Source organism: Grus americana, chromosome 2, assembly GCF_028858705.1.
Source record: "Grus americana isolate bGruAme1 chromosome 2, bGruAme1.mat, whole genome shotgun sequence".
In the NCBI taxonomy this organism is placed as follows: domain Eukaryota; kingdom Metazoa; phylum Chordata; class Aves; order Gruiformes; family Gruidae; genus Grus; species Grus americana.
The window spans coordinates 30,029,405-30,049,283 of NC_072853.1; the positions used below are offsets into that span (position 1 = coordinate 30,029,405).

Here is a 19,879-nt window from a genome sequence, read left to right on the forward strand (position 1 = left end):
CAATGTGTGATGAACTGACCACAACCCCCGTTCCCCGTCCCCCTGTGCCACTGGGGGGGAGGAGGGAGAGAAGTCGTGAGTGAAGTTAAACCCGGGAACAAGGGAGGGGTGGGGGAAAAGTGTTTTTAAAATTTGGCTTTATTTCTCATTACCCTACTCTGATTTGATTGGTAATAAATTAAACTGATTTCCTCAAGTCGAGTCTGTTTTGCCCATGACATAATTGGTGAGTGATCTCTCCCTGTCCTTATCTCGACCCATGAGCCTTTCATTATATGTTCTCTCCCCTGTCCAGTTGAGGAGGGGAGTGACAGAGCAGCTTTGGGGGGCACCTGGCCTCCAGCCAGGGTCAGCCTACCACACGTGCCAACAGCAAACGTCTTCGTATTTTAGCTTTCCAGTGATGCGGTCCTGTTGCACCCAGAGGAGCGGCTCTCTGTCAGCTTCTGCGCGTTGCGGCTTCTAGGCACCGACTTGCACGTAAGTGACAAATGCTAGGATCAACAGTGTAGGTACTTGGAGTCAGCCCCAGGCACTGAGTCATATCACTGTGTCTCACTGACTTTGTGGTGGTGGTATTCATTTCCTCTCGCTTTCATCATCAAAGGCAGAGCAAAAAGAAAATGTAGTAGCCTTATCTGCATTAAGAGATAATCACAATAAAATTATTTTTGCATCCCTTAGGATCTACCTTCACATTTATCTTTTTCTTCTGATAGTGGCTCAGAAATACATTATCATCTAACTTTCATAATATCACTTTATCTGGGAAGCAAATACTTCTGTCACAGAAAAGCCATTATAACTAAGAAAAGGCCACAGTTTTAAACATTTAAAAGTGGCGTTACCTAGTGCATTCACAGCTGCATTTGCAGTGTTTTGTTTTGTGGGTTGGGTTTTGTTTTTTTTTCTAAACCTCTGACATGTTTAGAAAGCCAACAGGCATTTGAAATAGCAATGGTGAGAGCATAACAAGATCAACCTATATCATTCATGAACAATTTCGGGGTTTCTGCGAATCCAGCTGCAGTACCTTCACCCACACTATCACAGCATGCCACTAATGAAAGCATTTTCACAATATCTTCTGAAAAGAAATTATATTATACCTATTGTTCAGGTGGAGAATTGAGGTATAACATTTTTGAGGATGGCGTTCATACAAGTCATCCTACATCTCTTATACACTTTAAAAATCCCGGCTGAAATTGTTTACCTGTGAGTATGCGAGAAGACTGCAAACCTTCAGGGAACCCATACAGCCTGTCTTACTCTATGTTTTAATCAGAATTTCACGCTCCCTCAGGACATATCTGCATCCAGTAATACTCGGTAGCACTGTAAGACATAGCAAGTTGACATCTGTTTCATCAGAAAGATAAGGTTTGAGAAATCGGGGAAGGAAAGGTAAGAGGAAAAATGTGGAATTGAACCAAACTGACCAAAGTGAATGGCTAATTTCAGCAGCATCATTAATGGCCAGGGCTAAAAAGTATTAGTAAAGTCATTATCTGTGATTTTAATTGCAGAAGGAAAGCTGTGCATTTGTTACAAGTGCAACATTTTGTTCTTAAAGGTAGAAGTGATCTGAGCATCAACTGGAGATTGCTAGTTGAAGTGCAGGCTGAATAAATACTAAATCTGGCTTCTCTCAGACTGTCCTTTTAGAATGGTCCAAGAATACAGTACATATAATGCAAGGACTTACGTAAAAAGCAAGTGACGTAGCATGGAAAGTGGTGTCGTTAAAGAACGCAGCTGATGTTTTAGCTTTGAAAGATGCCTGCCAGACTGCTTCCTATCACTGCTCTATCTGTAAATACGTAACATCAAAAAGTAGCAGAGTCTGATCCCAGTAGATGCAAACCAGCAATCTTCATGCTAAACTGCTGCTCTGTTACAATAATAAAACCACCCAGGCAAAGCAGGCAAGTACGTGCTTCATATATTCTTGTAACTGATGAGAAAGGCAGTGGGATGAAATGAGACCGAAAATGAGAGGTTTTAGCCTGCATGGTAATTGCAGACATGCTTTTGTCTGAAACTGGTACCAAATCACAGGATCACGGCTGGGCACCTGGTGACAACAGTTTACTTCAAAAGCTTGACAGAATAAAGAAAACATAGTGGTCTTGTTGGATACCTAACCAGTAAGGTACTCTTCATCCGAAAGAGGATTTTGTACATTTGCCATCTAAATGGAAGATCGAAACAGAGACACCGGTAGTTATTAACATGCTATAGCAGTGAGATGCTTTCTGTTGGACTTGCAGTTCAGATGCAGTATTTGCTTCTGCTGAATTAGCAAAAGGCAGAGTCATGTTCATCTCGCTTATGAAAATACCTTACCTGAAATCACAGACACTTTCTTTGAGAATAGAAAGAAGGAATAAGCGGAGTCTGGAAAATGGCTCAGAGCCATGGCTTTACCCACAGTACACAAAGCACGTACAGAATGATGCATGGAAAAGTGACTTACAGCAGCTTTGGGCTCTGCCAGCCATGACTGGCTTGGCCAATACCTTGACCTAACTAGAACAACCAAAGTGCTGCTCCACCTCGGCATGCCACTTTCCAGCAGCCCCCAGAGGCCAGTGTGACAGCTAGGAGTGGCTGACTGTAAGGGGACACACAGAAGTAAATATGCCAGCAGGATGTAATTCAAGAATTCCCTGTTGAAGCTAAGCTTTCCAGGTTCCACCGTGCTCCGGGCTATTTCCCACGAGTGATTTCATGCAAAGGGCTTTACCGGAGCACAGAACGTGCCCACGATGAGCACACCGTTAAATGAGCAAAAGCATTTACTCAATGCCTGTGGCCAATCTAAATATAAAATTTCTTCCACTATATTTAATAGCTTGTGGAAGAAAACAATACAACAGAAAGGAATCTGATAATACACACTATGGAAGGGGCAGCAATGTGTTTTGACATATTGCCCATTGCATGCCAGGCAGTGCAAGAAAGGCATGTCACTCAGTGCTTTTGATTGAGGGATGCCATGGTGGCATGCCATAGCCAAAAAGCCAAATTGTCATATGCCTTCCACTTCACTGAGATGCCATGCTACGGAAAACATTGTAGGCATGAATGGAAACCCCCATTGACGGCCAGATCCATGGAAGATCTGCCAAAGGAGAAAGAGAAACATTGGGTCAATTTTGTTGCTTTTATACATGATGAATTCTTTAGCTACATTTACTTTTTTCGATGAAAAGTAGAATGTAGCACATCTAGTCAAACATTAGGCAGACTTTTAATGCATTTTTCTATTTCAGAAGGCATGTAACTCAGCAGTCTGCAATTTGGACTCTAGGACCTTGCTTGCAAAATCCTATCATTCTCCTGTTGTGGCTCAGAACCTACACTACCTTTTGCAGAACTTAATATTCAGTACATGAGATATGATAAACATGGAAACAATAAGCTAGACTTCAGATTTAGCAAAAGAAACTAAAAGATAAACAAGTTTTCCTTGTGGCAACCTATTAAAATGAGCATAGACTTAAAAGTGTATTGGTAGCAAAAAAAAAGAAGTTTATTAAATGTCACATACAGATCTGCTACCAAAAACTATACTGCCTGTTTTTTAAGACACGTCTGCCAGATCTGAAAAACTAAACTGATAAACTCCGCAGGAAGATGACTCTTCTCTTTTTCCCATAGGGATTTGCTTGTATGGCATTCACACTGAAATCCAAATCTGAGCTGGGCTGTCTACTTTTATACACACTGGCACAGTCTGACTTGAAATAATCCAAGTATGAGAATCTGACCTATACTGTTTGCTTTTATAAGCTCTGGACGTGTCTGTCTGGAAATTCCAGCAGTTTGGCAACTCTTTTATATCAAGGTAGAGTTTTATGTATGACCTTCATTTTGCATGATATTCTGGCAGTAACATCTACCTGGGAACAGTCCTAACCAGACCACAGAAATGCTAAGGTGAGGCTGGAGGAGTTCATAAGAGCTTTACAAAAGACATCTCAATGATATATGTCACATAGTTAACGATGCAGCAAATCAGAAATACTTCATACATATTTTCCAGTGAGACACATCCTCCTAAAAGAGAATTTTATAAGAAAATCATTGGATGTGTTTCCAGCCCTTGAAATATGCCCTCTGCAGGCAGCGGAGACTTCAGCTCTTAATCATCTTCCAGAAATCCCTTGAGATGCCTGTCTCCCCAAGGCCTGAGAAAGTCACTCCTTATAAATCCATACCATTTGTGCACTTCGAAAGGTCAGGGCATAGCATCCCATTTCTATCAACACCTGTGCTTCTCTTCAATTTAACGGAGTCAAGATTTCACTCTGAGACCACAAAACAACTTTGAAAGCATCATCTGTAAGTCATAGAAAGATACCTTGATGTGTGGAAGTATAAACATTTATATGTATATAGCAAGTGTAAGGAGTATGTCATTAAAAAGGCGTCAGTATAAGCAACCACATGCTTGTCAAATACACGAATTTCAGCAACACATATTGAAGAGCAGATATTACCAGAAGAGAGGGGTAAAAATACATAATAAAAAGCCCTCAGTAACTGAGAAACAATATGAGCCAGAAATGTTAATGTTCTTCTCAGAAGAACAGTTTAAGAAATGAACAATATATCAAAAGCTTTTTTTTTTTTTTTTTTAAACAAACCCCACAGAAGCGACCAAAAGAATGATACATGGTGATCCTAAGACGTAATTTTTAAAAATCTGTCTGAGGATATGGTAATAGAGCAGTACCTAATTTTGCGGTTGGTAGGACGTTATAGTCTTATGGACAAAATCCTCGGATTCCATCCTCTGCTTTCTAAGTCTCATTTCTATGAATTTATACTGATGTATCTCCATGGGCTCCTCTGCAATATTCAGCTTTCTCTAGCATGACCGCTTACAAGCTTGGGTTATGGATTCTACAATACAACTGCTCTTTAAAGTTGCCAGTACGACTAACTGAAATGCTGTTGGTCTGACAGTTCAGCAGGACTCAGTACAGTGGTCTGTCCAGCACAAAAGATTTTGCTGGTTTCTCTCCCTCCATTCCTACCTTTCTGTGTCTTCCTGTTCCTCGGTCTCTTTCCTCAAATTTCTTTAACTTTTTCTGTGGTGTTGCTCTCCATTCTCTACAAATGTGTTGGTTGCCCAATACATCTTTACATTATGTATTTTGAAAAAAAACCCTACTTTTTTTCCTCCTGAATGGATGCCAGGACTTCATGATTGGTTTTGATGATCGATGCTAGACATATCTTACGTGATCCAATCAAACTCCGCCATTCAAATCTCGCAGTCATTTCAGTGACCTTACTCGCATACCCACAGTAGTGCTGAGGTACAGAAATACGTTTGAAGTACAGACCCAAAATACTCAGACCCTGTCAGAACTAAGCTCTTGACTCCTGACCTTAAGGATGCTTCAGCACTACCTATAAAAACAGTGAAAAGTATCAATGTAATACTTATCTTTTAGATATTTTGAGGGTTTTTCATCAGTAAACCTTTTATGTCATTGTGGAACTGTTCTTCCTAGACAAGGACAGAATATTTTCTGGCACAAACACTCCACGTATTCCTAACTTGTCTGCAAAGAAGACTAGTAAGGGCCTTGATGTGGTAAACTAGCGGTTAATAAAGAAATTATGCTTCATGCTTGCAATGAAGACAGTGACTACTGTCACATTTGCTTGGTGCTAGGTTGCTGTCTTTCTTTGCCTCAGTTCTAGTGATTTCAAGAAACTCTCCTTTCTACATACATCGTGAAGCAATTCTAGACTTTAGAAATGCTTTTGGTTTGCTCAGAGTTAGGATGAATGAAACCTCCGTGTTTGGGATGCACACTGAGGTGGATTCTCTGAGGACATGAATGATGCACCAGCCCACTGCTGCACAACCCGGATACAAAATGTAACTGACCTAATTCCTTAGTAGATCTTATTGGTTAGTTTTAAGAAATATGCTAGGCTGAAATGGAGAAATGAAGATTAAATATATGATAATGAAGAATCACAGATCAGGAAATGTCTGTAAGAAATCTCAAGCTGGTCAATACTAGTGGTTTATATAACCAAGCAGTATCTGCAATTTCTCAAACATCCCACGTGGACACAGCAAAGATTTCCCCGCTATTCAGAAAGCAAATTCCTCCAGGACAGCACAACTGTAGTGAAAGGGATATGACAAGAAATGAGAAGCCATTAAATCTAGTCCTGTCTCTAACACTGATGTCCACTGAGGACCTGTGGGTTTCACTCCCTGGCCAGTGTTCACATTAACGGTGCAGAGAACACAGCACCCTACTCCTTGTCTCACAAGACTGTGTTAAAGATGAATAATATGATCACTGCAAACTCTTTCATTCATCGAAACAGGCACACAAATGCTAAATGTTAGCTACCTACTTGTTACAGCAACACCTTTACTGAAGGGAGGAAATCTGATCTGTTCTGGGTGTCCGCACTGCACAGCATCACCAATCCATTTCATTATTTTCTTGTAGAGTTACAGTCTACGAGTACCATGCTGGGTGGAAAGAACAGCAGATTGAACACCCACAGCAACCTGAAATTTATGTTAGTGTTTCTCAGTTTGCATCTCTAACCATTAGTGTTTGTAAAGCTAGTTTCTCTATTCAGTCGTCTTCTGTGTGCTTCTGGCTGGGCATTTTCCCAGCTTTAACTACGTGCTTTTTGCAAAGGTTCTCTACAGAAATTATAGCAAAGTATTTTAAGGCATTAGACATGGAAAATATTTTTCTAACCTTGCATCACTATACCTTTCTTGACAGAGGCAATGAACCCAGTGTTTCAATTATAGATCTTACACACACAATTGGGCAACAGGCCAACAATTTTCATCTGTGTATTCCAGGACCAGTAGCATTTGTTTAGCTATAAATTCAGAGATGCTGTAGGTTATGATCTGTTGGGGCTGGGAGAATACTTGCCATGATTAAGCCCTTTCTTAAAACAGTTTAATCTAATTAATTACTTTCCAGTTAAACTCCAGAGACTAAAATCTAATAAAATGTAATAAATAAAGGTATTTCTGATGGGAGATCAAGAAGGGAGCATAGGCTACTGCACTCATTGTTTGTCTTCCAGATGTCTTGCATCTTACTGCTATGTAAAAAGAAAGGTAGAGATTATGTGAGAGGAACATTACAGTCATGCAAAGTGTCTTTTCCCTCTCTCACCTGGAATGTCTAGCATTAGTTTGGACAAAGCAAGAGTAAAGTACAAGAGACATATTGAATTCCACAGGAGGCTGGAATTGGATGACATTTCTGCCTCAAGTTTTTATCTTTTGATCATTTGAATATACTAACCTGTAAAGGTAGGGTCAATCTATTTTTAAATGCAGATGTATCTTCATTTTCTGGTAACAAATTTTCATAAACAGAGAACACACATACTTGTGTAACCAAAATATGTTTGCAGATGTATACAAGTAACTTCATAATACTAGAACTCAAGTAGTGAAAAATATAACATTTTGAATAAACATTAGTGGCACCAATACCAAGTAGTATCATACGTCAAATTCTTTCAATTAATGTCAAATGTCAGTTGCTAAACAGAACATTAAAAACAAAAACAAGGTAAGAAAAAAGGTATTTTGAGTTAAAACAATTTTTAAATCCACTTCTATCACTAACATAATTTCATGATTTAGTTTATTGTGAAATTTTAAAAATAAATTTAATTTGAAAACACAGTGTTGCTTAACAAAATGGAAGTGCCAAAACAAAATGTTTTATTTTCTAGTATTTCTTTCCACAATCCCTATCACCGGGTTCATCTTAACCCCCTGACAAGAAACTGCATAACCTACCTGCCTAAAAAATTTTGTTAGCTCTGTTCTCAGTTGTACTAATATGAAACCCAGGGAACTGCATGAGATTCCAAATAGACTTATCATTCTAGGTGCAGCAAACAAATGAAGGTCTGCAAACTCAAATACCTGCTGTCAAAGGCAAGATTTCAATGATTAGGGTCTTATTTTTTACCCAAATCATCCTATCACCCACAGATAACTGCCTTTCTCAACTGCAAAGTCCAGTGACCTGTTTTCATGTGCCTTCACTTATGATGATCTGGAAAGGAAAGGCAGATAAGGGTTTTCCTCTATCAGCCAAACAGCGCTCACTTCAGCAACTTGTTAATGCTTTTTAAGAGGGGTTTCTCCCTCTTGAAAATCAGTCAAAAAGAAATTTCTCATCAGCTGAAAGGCAACAGTACAGTTGGTAGAACTGCAAGCTGGTGCAGTTGTAAAGAATTAATCCTTGCATGTGCTTTCATGGAGTGCTACTAATAGTTTCTTAAAAACATATCTCACAAAGGCTGAAGAAAATCCTCATCTTGCAGTTCCACCCTTCTTTTCAAAAGGTTTATGTTCAGAACAAGTTTCTCCACTTGCAAAGAATCAGAGAACCCTAGGCAGAAAAGAGTAACAGCAGAGTTTTATACTATCGATAGAAAATTTGATAAGCCTGCAGAATGTTAACAAGAGTTTTTCAGTAAAAGAGCTAGTTATGATACGTTCTAATGCTCATGTTTTATTCTGTAATCCAGCAAACTAAGCTCCCCAATGTGAAAGGACAATAAACCAAACCTGAGAAAAGTTACGTTGTCACAAAAAAGGCATAAGAGCACCCTTGTCTTGCATTAAAAAAGCCCCAGTCTTGCATCTTTCGTGCAATAGGTGGTTACCCTGGACCTTGGGCTGGTAACTGGAGTGTTGGGGGATACTGTAAACACAACTACTAAAGGATTGCCTGCTGTTGGAAGGAGTGGGGAGGGCACTATTTCACTTTTATAAATAAATTCTGTTTTACTCAGCTATTTTGCTGCAGTACTCCAGATTGCCCTGTGCTTAACAAAGAAAAAAGTTTAAGTAATACCATCACCTGAGTATCCAATGCATTGTTCTTAAGTTTTATTTCTATTTCTCTGACTTTAATAAAGGTCCGGGTTTAACTATATCTTTGAGTATAACAATAATAAATTGTAATCTTGTGAAAAAAAATAAAAATGTATTTAGTATGGTAAAATAACAGCTAATCTACCCAAAACACAGAAGCAAATACAAAGAATTCCATTTAAATAACTGGATACATACTCCACAATCTCTAAAATTGAGGGCTTAAGCCATCTCCTATGGACTAGCAGTGCTCTAATGCCAAAAGTTTTTTTTTAAAAAAGATGTATCTAAGTCTCCTTTTTTATTATGCACAGGACAACGCCTTCATTAAGCCCTGATGAATTTACCAGCTTTGATACTGGTCTTTTGCTTTTGGTAATAATATATATGGCTTTCCTTTTTTGGGTGGCAGTCTACTGACTAACATCTAAAACCACTGGCAACTAAGCATCCTGAAATACCGGAAAGCAAACATTCTGGATGTGCAGAGGAATTTGATAACCACACAACGTACTGTCATTCTGCACACGTTTGAGCTGTCTAGTGTATTGGATGTACAGCGAGTAGACTGCAGGCGCGGATCAGTAGTGCAGTAATGCAGGCGCTGGTTTGACACCGAAACATAGAATCATAGAATGGTTTGGGCTGGAAGGGACCTCAAAGATCATCCAGTTCCAACCCCCCTGCCATGGGCAGGGACACCCTCCACTAGACCATGTTGCCCAAAGCCCCATCCAACCTGGCCTTGAACACTTCCAGGGATGGGGCATCCACAGCCTCTCTGGGCAACCTGTGCCAGTGCCTCACCACTCTAACAGTAAAGAATTTCTTCCTAACATCTAATCTAAATCGACCCTCCTTCAGCTTAAACCCATTCCCCCTTGTCCTGTCACTACACTCCCTCATAAACAGTCCCTGACCATCTTTCCTGTAGGCCCCCTTCAGGTACTGGAAGGCCGCAATTAGATCTCCCCGGAGCCGCCTTTTCTCCAGGCTGAACAATCCCAACTCTCTCAGCCTGTCCTCATAGGAGGATCAGCTTCACGGCCCTCCTCTGGGCTCGCTCCAACAGCTCCATGTCTCTCCTGTACTGGGGCCCCCAGAGCTGGATGCAGTACTCCAGGTGGGGTCTCACAAGAGCCGAGCAGAGGGGCAGGATCACCTCCCTCGACCTGCTGGTCACACCTCTTTTGATGCAGCCCAGGACATGGTTGGCTTTCTGGGCTGCAAGCACACACTGTCGGCTCATGTTGAGCTTCTCATCAATCGATACCCCCACACCACACAGCTTGGAGTTGTCAGCAAACTTGCTGAGGGTGCACTCGATCCCGCTGTCCATGTGGCTGACAAAGATGTTAAACAGTGCCGGTCCCAGCACTGGCCCCTGAGGAACGCCACTCGTCACTGTTCTCCACTTGGACATTGAGCCGTTGACCACAACTCTTTGAGGGCAACCATCCAGCCAATTCCTTATCCACCAAGTGGTTTGTCCATTGAATCCATGTCTTTTCAATTTAGAGACAAGGATGTCGTGCAGGACAGTGTCAAATCCTTTGCACAAGTTCAGGTAGATGATGTCTGTCACTCTTCCCTTGTCCACCAAGGCTGTAACCCCATCATAGAAGGCCACCAAATTTGTTTGACATGTTCTGCACTTACTGCCTATGCACTGCACAGAGGCAACAGGAGCGCACTGCATGGCTGTACTAGATTAACTCCTGACCCACTGGAGATTTATCTTGGAGTGGTTGGTTGTTTTCAGGAATGACTTCTTAAAGCCCTTCATAACCCGGAATGGGTACAAATGCCTAAGGAAGCATTTATTGTCTCCTTACCCTGCTTCTGAGAGGTTTTCTAATTGCACAATTGACTTAGCAGGCTATTGGTGTTAGATGGTTTTCCTCTACGAACATATTCACCTCAAGCTGTGGTTCAGGAAGCCCAAGGTCCCATACAACAAAGTGTTTCTTCACCAAAGTTTTATATTTTAATAGTCAGTCATGCCTCTATACAGAAGGCAATTGCAGAAGTGATGCTAAACATGAATCACTTGGTATTATGAGAATTTTGCTGGTTTTCAGAGAGAAGATGCATTAGAAACTGATGTCTTTCCTTCAACAGTCCCCATTGTAGCTCTAGTGCCTCAGTGAAGGCAAGTCACGTCCCCTGCAAGGGATAACCTCCTTATGGATCACATAATATATATTTATCATTCAAACAGATCATAACTCTTAGCATTGGCTCAGAAAGTCTAAGATTTGCTGTTACTAGACTGTCACTTAGACATTCAGTGAGTCATTTGCTTCTGTGGCCTAATCACTAAAGCTTTCATTTATTTAATACAATGAGGAAGAAAACGGGAGTTCAATGGACAACTGATAGACTGTTACAGTGACAGGTTTGTGCTATGGAAGGCAAGATGCTTGCTTATAGACACAGTTCAGATGAGTAACATATTTTGTCACAGATATTGGAGTTTTATTTTAAATAACAGCAGGCTGTTTTTAAAATCACATAGAATTTAAGTTTTGAAGACACTATGAATTTGTTTCAAAAATTAATATAACTTGATCTTGTTATGGAATTAGCTTACCAGATGTTCTTTGGGTGTGCTGGGGTGGACTTGGGAGAATCAAGCCTGCGTTTTCCTATTTAGTCAATGCATGTCTCAGCAAAGCACTTTGTGTTCTCCTGCATCTCTAGCAGATGGTACAAACTGCCTGTCCTTTGCAAGACTCCTGAAAAGCCTTCACATTGCTAGTAGTCCTGCTTCTTCTCTGGTGCTCCTCTCTGTTACCCACATGTTGACAGCAAAGGCCAAGCCACGTTTGCTGGTCCTTTGTGAGAGGATCTCCCATGCCCCTTCACTTATCCTCCATCAGGGTTTGAACTGTTGCATATCTGTGTACTGTGAAAACTCTCTGGGGGCAGAGAATAAGATTCATGCAGAACAGACACAGTCATCCTTCATCCGGTTATTATGTTAATACCATGAATACTTGTAAACAGTAAAGAAAACAGCAATGAAACCAATTCTGAGAAAAGTAAGCTCGCATTTAAGAGACAAAGGATTCTGTTGTGTTCAGCAACCCATCTGCTTTCTTCGGAATTTACAGCACAGATTAGAGAATAAAGAAGCAACACCTGTGGACATGTAAAGAAAATTAATATAAATTGGTGACAATTCATTCTGATGTGCTTATTATATTCCAATATAATAAGTAAACAGTCCTTCAGCAATCACAGCATCAGGAAAGGAAAAGTATCTGTTTCAGAGAGTTTACAAGATTGTCCTGAGATAATGGCAGATGATATTGCGTTTGTAAGATTTGTTTTTCTGTCTGCACTTACTACATGATACTTGATCTCACTATGGTATTGCACTTTGGAATGGAAAAAACCCAACAGTTTAGTTAGGCTTTTAGGAAGCATTAGCTAATTATAGCTTTTATAATCCCCTTCAGTTAGAACTAGTCTCCTGTTTATAATAGCTGAGATCATCCCCACCTTGCAACATCCCACACGGTCACTTGCTGGATAACCTGTTTTTCCTACAAATACGCATCTGTGAACTCTCAATTCCATTAGTTAATCTTAACAAAGTGATAGATTCTGGACTGTTTGCTGGTTTACTTTATTCACACGATTGATTTCACCACAGATAAAAATTCAGAGAACAGCCATTATCTATGTGTCTTAATCCAAATGTAATGAATTTTAAAAATCATTGCACAACAATGTTCAGAATTCCCTAGGCGATGCCCACATCTCTGACTCATTCTTCTTATCTTTAACTCTGGACATATTCTCTATGCAACACATTCTCTGATTGCTATGTCTGATCATAGAAAATAAAGAGAAAATAAACCAGCTTTGCTGAAACTCAATATAATTCTTATCTAGTGTTCCAGTATTTTTCACAGTGACAGGGAAATGTTTTAGAACATTCCAGACAGAACTTCAGTCACAGAACCATAAAAACACTCAGATTAGAAGGGACCTCAGGCAGTCATCCAGTCCAACCTCCTGCACAAATAGCAACCCCAAAATATCTCACATATGCTTTAGAACATATATTAAGATGGCATATATTAGTTTCACTTAGCATATGACCTGCTGGCAAAATTTATTCTTAAAATGGTTGCTAAAATTTCATTTCACTTACTTACTGATACAAATTTTGGAAAGAAATAGCAGAACTAGTGGTCTCTGGATGAAATAGATATACTTCCAGAATGGCTGGCCATGTAAAAGAAATGTGTAGGGTTTATGTACAAGAACCATCCAAGTACACTGTATGCCGATGTTCAATAAGTTAATAGTGAAACAATAAGGGAAAATAACATATCTGAAGTCCAAAGTCTCGCATTAGTAGGCATGGTCGTGTTGGGTTGATAGTCGGACTTGATGATTAGAGGTCTTTTCCAACCTTAATGAGTCTATTATTCTCTGAGTAGGTAAGGTTAACTTTCCTACAAGGACAGCAGGTTTTAGTGCAAAGGCAACAACAGCATCACACGGACAATTAAGAAAACATCCAGAGCACTACTTCTGTAAGAAAAATGGTGAACAGAAATTCCGTGGTTGCTGTATTTGGCAGAGAGCAATACAAAGATGAGAAAAAGAAGGACCAACCTTCTGATACTTGGATTAGTATCTCCATCAAAGTACAGAATGATTATTATAAAGGACAGAAATATTTTATTGCTAACATCAAGCAGCACTAAGATAACCTTGTTCTATGTATCTGCATTAGAGGCACTCAAGGTGTGTAAGTGAGGGAGCCACAGGCTAGAACTCTTACCCCACCAGGTTCTCCTACACATGTATTTCCTTTCCATCTTCCCACGCCTTCAGTTCCAGTCTGGCCCCGTTTTATTCTGCACCTCTCAGATTTTTTTTTTCTGCATCCCAAATACTTCTGCAGGTCCTCCATTTCCTGTTGGCATCTTACAGCCTCCCCCCAGACTCTTCACAATTTCTTGTACAGTTTCTAAAACACAGAACCCAAAATATCTTTATTTAGCACTGTTTTCTTGTCACTCTAGAAAGCTGTCAAAGAGTGCTGTTACTGAGATCAGCAGAGTGGTTTTAATCTTCCACTAAAGAAACACAAGGGTATAGTCATTTTGAGTAAGAGCAGGCATTTTTTAAGACGCTGCTACTGGGAAGTGTGAAATTGGGGAAAACTGCAAAGAAACACACAGAATGTGAATTCTTCACAAAAGTAGTAATTCTGATTTTTTATTATCTGTCCTGCCAGGTAAAGATGTTCTTCAGAGCTGAGGAGATAGCTGGGAGACTCTTTCTTGGTCTCCCACATCCCTGCTCTGTCAACATGCAATGGGATGGGCAATGGCCAGGGAGATGGTAAGGGACAGAGAGATTTCTTCAGGATTTCCTCTGAAGAGGTAAGAGCATGAACGTGCGGGCGTGCCATCATGCGCTTCTCTTCCTTCAGTAAAACTCTTGCTTCCTGTCTGTTGTCACACTGAGATCAGCTCACTGGATCCTTTCCTCCATCTCAGTCTGTTCACATTGTTTCAGGTTTTCAAAGCCATCTCTGCACAGAAAAAGCCTGGAAAATTTTTCTTTTTTTAAACTGCGAGGAGACCTGCAGTCTGCTCTGTTGACCTGGGACTCACAGAGTTCTCTCTGATCCTTTGCCAGTACACCAGAGTTTATTTTCTTGTTGCCTCTATGAGAGGAGTAGGATAACTAGGTAGTACAGAGTGTGATTTCATGGTGACAGGGAGCATCGGGCATGCGGTTAAACTGCAACAGAAACTAGGGGAAACAGGGCAAGCAGGTCCTATTTTTGACATTTTAAGGCATGTCAGTGTTTTATCACAAATTTAGGAAAGCTGCTGTTCATTTAAAAATAGAAAAGTTATCATGACTTATCTGTTAAAAACAACTAATTCCTCTTCGTCCCATTAAGCATCATGGGGCTCAGTTACACCTTAGTGGAACTGAGTAATGAAGACGGTTATGGACTGAATATGTGCAGTTTCTTGCAGAAAAACTTGCTCAATTTCTGTACAATTTGCATTAAATCTTGATCCTTCATCACATTCCTGTACTTCTGGTTTACACGCTGGGATGCCCCAATTGGGATGCCTGATAGTTTCACTTCTGTGAGAGCTCTACGCAGGGCTGAGTTGGGGTTATTTTAGTGCAAATACCCAAATGGCATGTCTGTAGGTGGCAGAATTGGTTTAATGGTTCTGGGTTACTCATGAATTCTGTGGCATTCCTGAAGCTCCTTCAGTTTCTTAACAAATATGATTGCTAGATTGCAATCGTTAAGTTGCAGTAGGTTTCAAACACGCCCCGGTGAAGAAGGAAAGGTCGCACTGTGCACCAGCCAGGCTGCCCACCTACCATTGAGCGGCTGGATGCATTTGGATACTTCTACAACTCACACTATGCCTTTGGAGTTTAATGTGGAGCATGAAAAGAGAGAACACTGCTAGCACAATAATATCTTTAGAATGGAAATCAGTGAAACTACATCTATGCTACATAAATATGCTTATTTGCATAGGTACATATGTGCATTTTACATTTGTAACAAAACTTGCATGTGTTACCTGTGCAGGTGTTTTTCCAGCAGTTTAGGAGCTGAGAAATACTTTTGCAAAACAGCTGATACTGAAATTAGGATTTTCTTCCCTGTCTCTTTGTTGAGAAACTCTGACAGAAGCACTGCATCCCTAACTGGCTCACAGAAATTATTCTTTGTAACTATCACCGATGTGGACAGAAAATTAAACGGGATGGCAAGTTGAAGTCAGAACAGTGAGCCAGAAATATAGCCAGATAAACCTCAAATCGAGTTTTAAGCAGCATTTGATGAAAAAAGTTCAACAATAATAAAAAGAACAATAACCTTTGCAGTAGCCATGTACCATTTGTTTTGCTACTGCTGTTTTGATAGCAGAGTTAGCGCTTTTTTACTCATTTTTTCCATTAATTTTAATGCTTTGTCACGGAAAAGAGAAAAAGAAACTTCTCAGAATTTCTGTTGCTCCTGTTTTTTCACTGCTTAGTCTCTTAGGAGACTAGAAACAAGCAAACAAACATTCTCAGCCACCCAATGCAGCTTACAATAAAACACAAATTCAATCTTTCCGTAGCATTTTGCCAAAAATCCTAAATCAGAACTTGCTTTCAGACAACAACCTTACCCTCTAAAAATAGTTATGATAGAAGACGTCTTTGAATTGTCGCATTTCACCCGTGTTTCAGGTCAAAGGTACGCAGGCTGAGTTTCTGACTGGTGTTTCTTCACTGCACTGAAGCAGGCAGCAGAGGGCACAGCTCCCTGCTGAAAGCCTTCAGGGCAGGAGGAGGGGGGTGACTCTCCCTCATTCTGCTTAAAACGGTTTTTGTCCATCAGGAGCGATGTTCTGATTAAACCACTGCAGTTTCCAGAGTCAGTAATACCTCTGAAAGAAGGCATTTCTCTTTTGCTATTTATCCGTCAGTCGATTTTGTATGAAATCATGAGATTCAGTTATGCCTAATGCAACTTCCAGAATATAGGTGTTTTCACCGACCACTGAAGTAATTAATTACATACTCTTTGGTGCAGAACTCCAAAATTTGAACGTTTGGTTACCTTGGACAAACATCTGCTCCATCCATACATCTCAAATTTGTTCCCAAGCAATAGCAGTAGTACTTGGCAAAGCTATATTCAAACTGATCAGCAGCTCCAACTAAAGGGTCCAAATCCTGAAAATGTATCACAGAGGTAACAATTTTCAGCAGTCTCATGGCACAGAAATGTGATTTTCAGCTTCTGCTCCCAAGTCCTGGGGTCTGTGGATTCTTTTCAAGATGAAAGTTAACCAAGAAGAGCAAGGTTGCTTTCAGTAGGCTTTGATTTTTTGTATCTTTGCTGGTAAATGTTTAAGCATGTGGAAATAAAGGGCTAAAAACCCCTCACGCAGGGCAAGTAAAACTTACCATCACAGCAGTCTGTCTTTCATATGTTATATCTATAAACCAGATTAAGTTTGTTGCAGCTATATATGCTTCTTTCATAGTAAGGTAGAGAATTGAAAGGAAAATAAACCCCATAGAACTACCCCATCATTTCTGCTATAGATTGTTTAATCTTGTATCAGTAAAACTGCAAATAATAAAAAGTCTATTTATTACCATGTCATGTCCACCATATGAGGTTGATTTTGGTTTTTTTTCCCCATACAAATCTGTTCCAGTATTTAAACGTATTAAGTCAAATTCAATATATTCCCTGAATATGAGGTACATAATGACATTCATAATGTTTTGTTGGTATTTGCTAGAAAATATGCACTACATAGGCTCATGGAACACCTGGTAAAAAGGAAAGATGATGGATACTTCATTATTTGGACATAACCTTTTTTCCTTGCTTCAGACTTCGGGTGTCCTCATAACTGGGACAGGGAGTTATAGGACAGATAGTTTTATATTTTATAAGTCTGTCTGCAAATAGAGATGTATTATCTTTCATCACTTGAAATTAAATGCTCGGTTAGCATTAAAAAGATATATCCCATAGCAGATAAAACTCCTCAGTTAAGCTGACATTTTTCCCCTCACAAAGAGGGGCCAGGTTTGATCCTACCCACAATAACCAGCCATGCATGGACAAACTGAGCTGTATCTCTCCCATTAGCAAAGCCCGGTGCAGGAAGCAGGCACGAGGTAATATGAGACAACAGCTCTTTAACAACTATTGGGGTCCTATTATCTCCTGCCTTTATGCCACAGGCCAATATTTACTACGTCTTACTTTATTTTTAAGGCTATCCTTATCTCTTCCACCCTATGCGTTACTTTGCTTCCTCAGATCAAGCGACACCTGATGGCTTGGAAGTGCCCTCCTTCTACTTCACTCCAAAACTTTCATAACTTTGCAACTTTCCTCCCACTGGTGTATTTACAATAGCTGTAAGGGAAGATTATCTAATACAGCTTATTTAATTTTGACCAGAGCATTACAAATAACATTATCTTGATTCTCGGTAAACATTAAAAAAGATCACTAGGAGAGCTAGTGAAATATTTTTAAAACTGTTTGTAGGGTTTTTTTTTTTCACAAATAAGTTCACTATCAAGATGTAGCATTTGACACTTAAAAAATGAAAAAAAATCCTTTGAACATTCTTGTAATCTAATGTTTTTCAGAAAAGTTTTCTGTTTTTTCTGGCCAGTGTGCTTAAAACAAGATTATTTTCCATTAATTCCTATACTATGTTCAGTTTTAATTTCCTACTCACAAATAAGGTCAACAGGTGTCCTGCTATGCATAAAGTTAGACACATCTATAGTGGTTTGCAGGCTCAGGGCTTTAGACATTAAAACTTTGTCCACAATCATCTGAAAAGCCTGGGATCCACTTCTATTTATACTGTGAAGGTTTTGCCAAGGATATCACGTTTCTTTAATCCCAGTTTCCTGGAAAGGTGCTAACACTTTCCCTGCGGAGTGTGGATAGCCTAAAATGTGGAGGCAATAATCAGTGGTTGATGGCATACAGGCTTGTGTTTGAAGAAGCTCGTTACCATCCCTGATCCTCAGCCTTCCTATGCTCTCTGTGCTGCTGGGACATTTATTGTGGTTGCCGTTTCAGCAATTTAGTCCCATATTTCTGATGCATTAGTATAATGTGACAACATCTGGACTACAAATACTCTGGAGGAATGCACGAGAGCCACAAAAATAATTATAAAATGCTTCAAATCATAGTATTTTAACTCGCATTTATGGATCATTTACTTCAATCCCTGTTGCAGTATGCAAAAAGCTTTTATTTTGGAAATAAGTTCAGTTCTCTTTGAGTTCAGAAGTCTTTCCTCCTAGCATGAAGTTGTTGTAAAAAGCCTTGAAATATTTTTGGTCAAGTAGAAGAGGGAACTGAAAGAAGTTGCCCAAATGGCAAGTGCTGTGCAACAAGCAGTGAGATATCAGCCACCCTTCCTAAGTTGCATCATCTTACTTCCTGGGACTTTGTTTAAAGTCAAACCTAATTTCTTTGTCATCTGGAGAAAGGCTGATGGTACAGCCACATTGTAACTTCAGGAATTAAAAAAAGTGGTAAGTCTATTCAAAGAAATACTGGATTCTTCTCCTTTGAATCCTAGTTCATGAGCTCTTCGTGAGCTCAAGAGCTCTTCCGTAACATTAACCTTATTCTCTACATTCCTGCAGGAAAAAAATAAAGTTTTTGACAGGTTTTAATTTAAAGTTGTAAGAACCAGCAGCTTAGACTTTAATGAAGAAATGCTAGCAATCAAATATTTTAGCAACAGTGATAGGGCGATAGTTAAAAGCTGAAGTGCACTTAGTGGGGTATAAAAAGGTGCAAGGGGAGGAATCATAAGCCAGTTGTGTTGGGTTTCAAGAAGCAAACCAGTTGTCATGTCAGTCACACACAGTCTGCTGCATTTAAATCGGAGGTCTAGAATTACTTTAGAGCCTGGCTGATGAGACAGTAAAAAGGTCACAATTCTGAAATCTTGGCTTCTCTTCCAAGAGATCATTTTACTGAACCTCTGCCATGCTCACCTCGCACAGAAAGAATATTTTTCATAGTCAGAAAATTGACATTGATTATCTGATCAAGCAAAAGATACTATGGCAATTTTTCCACATTATATTCCCATTGCATCTGTCTAACAAGGCAAGATTTATATTTTCTTTGGCTGTTATTCCTAAAACTTCATTTCTTTCTTTGTTAGAAAATTCAAAATGATCATGCCCCACTTTTCTGTATTCTTTGTCACTGAATTTCTTTATATTGTATGGTCCCCATATCATGTTGGAACGCATCATCTGTTTCATTCGAACTACAAACACAATTTCAGATCTCTCTGGGTTAGTCCTAGCTGGTCACTTGGTTTTTTCAGTGGTCCAGCCAGTAGTTCTTGACCACTGACAGAAGGTCTTTGGTATTATCTA

At 39.7% G+C, this 19,879-nt stretch overlaps 1 long non-coding RNA gene across 4 annotated transcripts in view; it reads right to left on the reverse strand.

Annotated features, from left to right (window-relative positions):
* Positions 1-19,879, reverse strand: part of LOC129202794 (uncharacterized) — a 24,019-nt gene continuing 4,140 nt past the window's right edge. Inside the window, exons 4-6 of one of the 4 annotated variants that reach the window (XR_008575833.1) lie at positions 13,725-13,913; positions 1,217-1,338; positions 1-638 (exon numbers count right to left, since the gene is read on the reverse strand). This is a non-coding gene — a long non-coding RNA (uncharacterized LOC129202794). Of the gene's footprint in view, positions 639-1,216; positions 1,339-9,992; positions 12,065-13,724; positions 19,124-19,879 lie in introns of those variants that run through there. The other 3 variants (XR_008575834.1, XR_008575831.1, XR_008575832.1) reach the window with 3 other exon arrangements.